Source organism: Nicotiana tabacum, chromosome 1 (genome assembly GCF_000715075.1).
Source record: "Nicotiana tabacum cultivar K326 chromosome 1, ASM71507v2, whole genome shotgun sequence".
NCBI classification, from domain to species: domain Eukaryota; kingdom Viridiplantae; phylum Streptophyta; class Magnoliopsida; order Solanales; family Solanaceae; genus Nicotiana; species Nicotiana tabacum.
In genome coordinates, this window is record NC_134080.1 from 98677818 (window position 1) to 98685689 (window position 7872).

Below are 7872 nucleotides of genomic sequence, written 5' to 3' on the forward strand. Positions count from 1 at the left end.
CTACTTCTTTTTTTTTACAAGGCTAAGCCAACACTAATTTTTTTTTCTAAAAGGCTAAGATGGAACTAACTAAAAAAATAACTAAAACAAAACTAATATATACAATTTACCACCCCTCACTTATTTTATGCAATGTCCTCAGTGCATACACCAGATGATACAACAAGAAAAAGGAGAGTAGGGTGTATGAAAACTCCCTGATCAAGCTGCGTCATCGCCTTCCTCTTCTGAGGCTGCCCACTCCTCATCTTGTGCTTCCTCCTCCTCCTCATCTGACTGATCCGGCTCGGCCTCGGATTGCTCCGGTGTGTTGACATCCTCATCATCTGAGTGTCTGTATCCATTACCTAGCCCAACCAACTGCTAAGCATGAGCATTTAGTGGGAATCGCACCTCTAATATGGCCCTCTCCTCCGTAGTGGCCGACCGTCCCCCAATCCGAAGCTGCAAGTCCATCATCCCATATAAATAGGTGATAAAGCTACCATCGCGCGCATTGCACTCAGCCTCTGTCAGTGAAGTTGTGGTATTCTCCTCCTTAGCCCGGACATTTGTGGGGTCCGTTCGTCTTAGGGATGGATCAATGATGTGATCGAACACTTTCTCCTCCTCCACCTCCTTTTGTCGCAAGTATTGTGTTAACATGTTTGCAAAAGGGCATTCGATCAATTTTCTTGCTAGTTCGCACTTGGGTCATCTGGTAACGGATCAAGTGGCCCACATTCACCCTTTGTCCCATTATTAATAAATATAACACGCAAGTCCTTTCACGGGTATGAGCCGTGTATTAATCAATTTCAACCATACTTGCGCTTCTGCCTTCATATTCTTCTTTGGGAATTCCCTATGGCGATTAGTTTTCTTATCCCGCACCCAAGTCGCCACAGAGTTGATCCCACAAAGAGTGTGTCTTAGCTCTTGATAAGTAGGAAAGATGATGAAATTGTCCAAGGGTCCCTGGGGAACATCCAATGCACCTAAGAAATTGCATATCGCCGAGGCTGAAAAATCGATCAACCTTCCCTAAATAGGCACCAGCTTCTCAGAATCCTCTGGGTGAAAATCGGCATAAAACTCCCTCACAAGATTGACATTGATATCTCCATAGTTTTTGAACAAATAGCTCAACCCCATATCACGAATACCTCTCCAAATTGCTTGGTACTTGGCTTGTAGGCGACGCTCATGAATATCAGATTCTGGATGTATATGTCTCGGCCTACAATGCTTGTACCAGTCCTTCACATGTGGGGGTCTGCTCTTGATTCCAAATTCTTGTTGGCCCTGAGGTTGTAGACGAGTGGCTGCAATAGCTGCAACTGCTCGTAGTCCTTCACCCTAACTGGAAGTAGCTTCCCCCCTTTTCTCTTCTTCAGTGGGGGTGCGGAGGGAGCCTTAGCCTTAGACAGAGCAGTGGATGTGGCCTTTCCTTTACCGGTGTCCTTTCTTGGAGGTATATTAGTACCTACACAAGTGAGCATTAATCAGTTTAAGCTGCATTGCAACATTTCGAAACATGATCTTGCCACCCCACACTTAAGAGTTCAACATATGATTTTCAACCATTTTTGAGGTTACTCAGACTTCGCCTCATCTTTTCTTAGCATGAGAATCAAGCAATGACACATGGGTGCTTCCTCCAATTTTTAAGTATCGGGCTATCGGTGAGCCACCCTACACTTAAAATTTTAAAGTGGTGCATGGCTACATAGCACTAGTCTTACAATCCTAGAGACTCGGGCTCCAATGGGGACAAGGAATGCCTTTGAGGCATTATGACAAACACTTAGCATGCACTAGTGCCATGGGGGTGCTTGTAGGGATGAGGGATTACCTCACCCTCCCAAATCGGCTTGGGGGTTCTATGCTACCACTTGTTCACACAATAACAACACCATTCCTATGGGGTTCATGGGTTTGGGACACAAAACACATTGTGACAATGAAGAACAACCCATTTTTTTTCCAATGACATGCATTCACCTAAATCGAAATTGCCAAAGAATGGAGGTAGAAATCATACCTTAGATGTTTAAGAGGAGGGATTGCCCTTGAATTGCTATTGCAGGTGAAGGAAAGAGTAGAATAGTGCTTGTCTTCAATTGGGTTGTGAGGGGGGGGGGGGTTTGAAGTATTCTTGGCGTGAGCAGTGAGGTTGTGTGCTTTTTGTGAGAAGTGAGGTTTTGGGCGTTTAGGTTAGGTTTTAAGGGAGGGGGTTAAAAGAAATAAAGGAAAAAAGTTAAAATAAATCGAAAAATGCACTTACCTGGTGACGCGAGGTTGCTGCCTCGCTTTACCCCTCGTGAGGCGAGCTCCAACGCGAGCTCTTAGTCGTGCGATGCGAGGCTCCACGCGGCATGCACCTTGCCTTTTCCCTCGCGAGGCGAGCTCCCATGCAAGCTTTCCATCAGGCGACACGAGGCTTTCCGCCTGGCCAAGCTCTCTAGGGACTAGGTGACGCGCAATGCAGTGTACGACTTGCCGAATATACCTACAAATATGTTTGTTCCTAAAAACGAAAAGAAAAAAAATATAACTACACTAAGAGAAATTTATATTGTCATAATGTTGGAAATTTTTTGTTAGTTACAGTTCTTACCTCTTTATTGTTGTTGTGCTTTATAATTTAATATATTGATTCATTGGATCACTAGTAAGTGTTAATGTCGACCCCACATCATTACTTCAGCGGTGTTAGGCTAGATACTTACTGGGTATGCATTGATTTACGTACTTCTGCTACACTTCTGCACGTATTGTGTAAGTATACTTCTGATGGTCATTTGGGCTAACTATTGAGGGGGTTTTACGGGATCAAGACTTTTTTTCATAATATTTTCTTTTGAAGCTTATGCTTTTTGTTTTGCCTTTTATTTTTATTTATGAGTTTTCCTTTTAATAAACTTATCAGTTGCGACAAAATATGATACAGTCAAATCAAATAATAATGATGTTACTAAATGGTATCAAAACATGTAATAGATCCAACATTATATTTGCAAAATAATACAGTACAAGATGATACATTATGGAACAATATTTAACAATCATCCAAACCAGCTGTTTGTGAGCACATAATTTTTAAACATATTTAGAATTTTTATGCCTTTTTTATATTTAAATATTTGTTAAGTTTACTCCTGATATTTTAACCTTTATTTTAATTTTTAGTAGGTTTAGTTTATAAAACCACAAAAGATATTTACATTTTTAGAGTTTTTGATATTTAATATATATATGGATAAAAATAAATTTTATATATATATATATATATATATATATATATATATAGAGAGAGAGAGAGAGAGAGAGAGAGAGAGAGTAGTTCAAGTTCTTAAGATAAAAATTTCAACAAGCTTTGTTTGAGAAAATTAAAAAATCACCAAAAATATTGTCTTCTTTCAATTTTAGTAAGTTAGCGTTTTCGAATTATTCTTTAATAAATTTCAGATTAAAATTAACTAATTATTATTCCTACTTTGGGTATTTTAATTTAGTAAGGATAGGATTTTTAAAAAATAATATGCCACTTAATCACTCCTATTCCTTCCTATACACCTTCTAGGAAGCTCCACTATGATTATTTCTTTTTATCCAATAGGCATATTCCATAATATTCCTCCCTAAAGTTTCCTTCTCCTTACGCTAAGGAGTCGTTTTATTGGGAAACAAATTGTTCCATAATTAGTTATTCTGAAATTAGTTATTCTATAGGGATAAAAAAATATTACAATCTTCGGATAACTAATTCCATTAGTTATACCATAATTTTATCCCAACCAAATATGAAATAAGTTCATCTTAAATTTAATCCTGAATTTAATTATCCCTTATTTTTCGTACCAAACGAGAAGCACAACATAAAACCTCCCTGCACATATACACTTATACCTATAAAACTTCTTTCTCATATTTTACCCCACTAGACCTAGACAGATAAAAATACGGAAAAGAAAGGAACGAAAAAGGAACGCTAGGAATAATCTTCATCTTTAGCTAGCAAGAGAGCTAGAAAGAAAAGAGGCGCAGCAGCTTAAGAAAAAGCAGAAATCCTCCTTCTTCCCAAACACTATTTTCCTCCATGAAACTTCACCCAAAATACTATTAAAGCAGCCTTCTTTCCCAAGCACCAAGTTTCAGCCATAAAACTCACCAAATAACCAGCAATTTAACACCGTGAAACGACCACCTTCTTCCACTATTAATTAGTCCCCATAACCATATGTTAAGCCACCAAAATCTTCCATCTAGAAGCCCCAAAAACGACCCCCATAACAGCCGCGGTTCTTCCATCAGAAAACACCCCGGAAACGGCCCAAGACAATCACCAAAAATCAGTAAAAAATGGGTTCCCTCAGCTGAAGCTAAAAGGGGTTCGAGAGTTGAGTTCGAGGTTGCTGTCACTGGTTTCCGATCGTGGTCACTGGTGTTTGGTCCGTTTGTTGAGTTGCAAAGCTTTAAAATTCGAATTCGGCAATAAAGATCCGTTCTTTTACACATGTATCATGTCTTCCTAGTTTGATTCATGGATTTTGGTTGAATGATTATTGCATTAGGTTTATATCTATGTGTAAGTTGATTCCATAACTCGAACTGGGTTTACTTAAAAATTCAAATTTGTTGTTGTTAGTATTAGAGGAAGTTTGGTCGTTATTTTGATTAGTTAATCCATTATCTTGATACTATCTGATTAGTTGCTTTGAGTTAGATAAATAATAATGACACTGGGGTTAAAGCTATTCTTTTTACTTCTGAATGTTTGTAGCTTTAAGTAGTTAGTTTTTGTCGTATAGCTTCACTGTTTCCTCTCAATTGGAATTAGTATCTAGGGATTAAAAGGGTTAAACATGGTATCTTTAAAGAAAAATTAGCATCCTATAACAACACATAATAGGAATTGGTATTTTTTAGCCTTATATTAGATTTGGCAAAGATAGCCTCAAACAATTGGCATTATATAGCCAAATCGTAAAAAAACTACTCTCTTATATATTCTCTCTCAAAAAAATTACTCGCTTATTTTGGCTTCCCTCCCCTTTTCTCTCCTTGTATTTCTTCTTCTATCTCTTCTCTTTCGCTCTCATAGTTTAGCAAAAATTCTTGCAAATTATGCAAAAAAAAAAAAATAGTGGGATGAAAAGGTATGGTTGATTAATGTGTGGTTATAATTCCATATTTTAGCACATTATTTACCTTGCATTTTAGGTGCGTTAATGCTAAATTACAGTTTATTTACGCATAATATAGTCTATTTTATGTGTAGGTACATTGGAGATGAAAGTAGAGCAAAAGAAATATTTAAAGTCTAAAGCGTGCTCGAAAATAGTTGAAAAAAAGGAAGAAAGAAGTGAGCAGCGGAAAAATGAGGAAGCTGGCGAAGCTAGCTACTGAGCTCGCGTTAGAGCTGGCGTGGCGAGCCTTTGAGCTCGCGTGGGAGCAGGCGACGCGAGGGATAAGGCGAGGTTGAGCTCGCGTGGAGGCAGGCGTCGCATGGTCTGGGGCGAGGTTCATCTCGCATTTTACCTCGCGAGACACGGTCTGAGGAAAGCCTGATCCAGATTTTGAAGGCATATTTCGTCTCCTTGTTTGACTAATTTATGTCTTTTCTTACACATATAAATAGACATTAAACGCCACTTTTGGAGGAGTTTTGCAACCGGGGGCAAGAATAGCTCGTGGAATACCCGTTGGGAGATAGAATCATCGATTTCCACATTCCTTCATCTTTACTTTGTAATTTATTTATGCAAATCACTTGGGATATTGTTACTATGAGTATGAGTAGCTAAACTTCTAATGTAGGGTTTTAATGGAACTTATTGGAGAATGATTTTCCTGTTACGTTAATATAGATTTGTCGTAGCTTTTTCTCTATTTGTTCAACTACCTTTATATTGTGATTGGTTGAAGAGCTCTCAATCGACTATGCCTATTTAGTGTGTATTACTCGGAAGAGAGTGCATATCTAGGTAGTTGTTGAACAACATCACTCCTAACATATATGAGGGATCAATACGATTGGTGCGATCCGAGTGAGCCGTACTTAGTGTCAGCTAGCGTAATTTGGAAGAATATGTCTAGCAAATTGTGGTAGTTACTCGGGAGAGAATTACGACACTCAGAGAGCTGATGATTGGTAGAGAAAACCTAGGAAAATTTATAGAAAATGTAGCGAAAATGATTCCGACAATAGGAGAAATCATAACCTTAGATCATTGCAAATCTTGTCTACAACTTGTTCATAGTTAGTTATTAATTACTGCATTTTCATAACTAGATCTTTAGTAGTAAACATCCGATTTGTTATTTAAATATTTCTGAAGATTGATTGCATGAATTTGTACAAGTCTAGTAGCTGTGCTTAATAGGTTGATTCCCTGTGGGATTCAACTCCGGACTTGTTAACTAGAATATATTTGCAACGACCGCTTAGTCCTTAGAAAGTTTTTAAGGCATTGAATCGTGCAAACAAGAAGGGCAAACAGCAACAGAACTTAACATAACAAATCGAACCAGACATGGATGACAGAATAGAAAATCCAAACAACAACAGAAACAATGCGAATGACCCGAACAATCAGGGTGTAGTGCCTCTTGTGCCAGAAGCAGCATTGTATGATTGGGCACAACCCACTGCCAAAAATCTGCCAACAGCAATTGCAGTCCCTCAGATACAAGCGGAATCATTTCAAATCACAAACAACATGCTACATTTGTTGCAGAACAAGGGACTGTTCTCAGGGTCTTACATTGAAGATCCTCAGCAGCATTTGAAAAATTTCCCGTCAATATGTGTCACGCAAAGGCAACCTAATGTGACACCGGAAGCAACAACGCTTCTATTGTTTCCATTCTCGGTGATGGGAGAGGCTTAGACTTGGCTTAATTCACTTCCCATAAACTCCATCACTACTTGGGAGGAATTAGTCAAGCAATTTTTGAAAAAATTCTACCCACCCAATAAAATTATCAAACAAATTGATGAGATATTGAGCTTCAGGCAGAGACCAATAGAAACATTACAAGAAACATGGGAGAGGTTCAAAGGTATGTTGGTTAAGTGTCCACATCATGGCATTCCAGATCAAATGTTGGGGCAGAGGTTCTACATGGGATTGGCAGACAGCTTAAATGCCAATGTTGATGTTTCAACAAACAGAGCATTTTTGAGCAAATCATTCAGAGAATGCAAGATCCTACTTGATAAAATGGCTCAAAACTCAAGATGGATGACAAGAGACTCTACGATCACTCATGCAGTTCACTCAGTGGCTTTGGACCCAAACAACTCCACAGCAAAAAATATGGCCACTCTGATGACACAAATGAGTATCCTCGCTAAAAAGATCGATGAATCAGGCCAAAAGCAGCAGGTACACATAGTTAACACGACTAATGGGGGATTATGTACACCATACATTAACCAATCATATGTATGATCTTGGAGTGCGAAAGGTGACAACCAGCACTATCAGGAAGACATGAACTATGTGGCCAACTATGGAGGACAGAGGCAAGGTGGTCAGAATTGGGGGCAACAGAATCAGCAATATAGACCAGCACAACAACAATACAATAATAGCAACAATCTTGGAGCTATGTAACCACAAGGTCAAGTTGTGCCTTACCAAAGGCAACAGAGATACAACCAGCAAAATCAGCAGCTAGCTTATCAATAGCCTCAACAACAACAGATAGTGAGATAAGATGATGGGTTATCTGAAATTAAAGGAATGGTGCAATAAATGATTGGGTCCAATGGAAAAATGCAAGCGAGAGTGGCCTCACATGAATCAGCGATAAAAGGCATTGAGATTCAATTACGACAGATATCAAAGGCTTTGAATAATCGCCCCCAAGGGACGTTACTTA

At 38.8% G+C, this 7872-nt stretch overlaps 1 long non-coding RNA gene and 1 other non-coding gene across 2 annotated transcripts; one reads left to right on the forward strand and one right to left on the reverse strand.

Moving 5' to 3' along the window:
- The first annotated feature begins 3789 nt into the window (after positions 1–3789).
- LOC107810494 (uncharacterized) lies at positions 3790–5849 on the forward strand. Its single transcript, XR_001653665.2, has 2 exons — positions 3790–4570; positions 5264–5849. It is a non-coding gene; the product is annotated as an uncharacterized LOC107810494 (long non-coding RNA).
- A 1122-nt stretch (positions 5850–6971) lies between these two features.
- On the reverse strand, positions 6972–7078 carry LOC142165059 (small nucleolar RNA R71). The gene has a single exon (XR_012696073.1). It is a non-coding gene; the product is annotated as a small nucleolar RNA R71 (small nucleolar RNA).
- Positions 7079–7872: the final 794 nt, after the last annotated feature.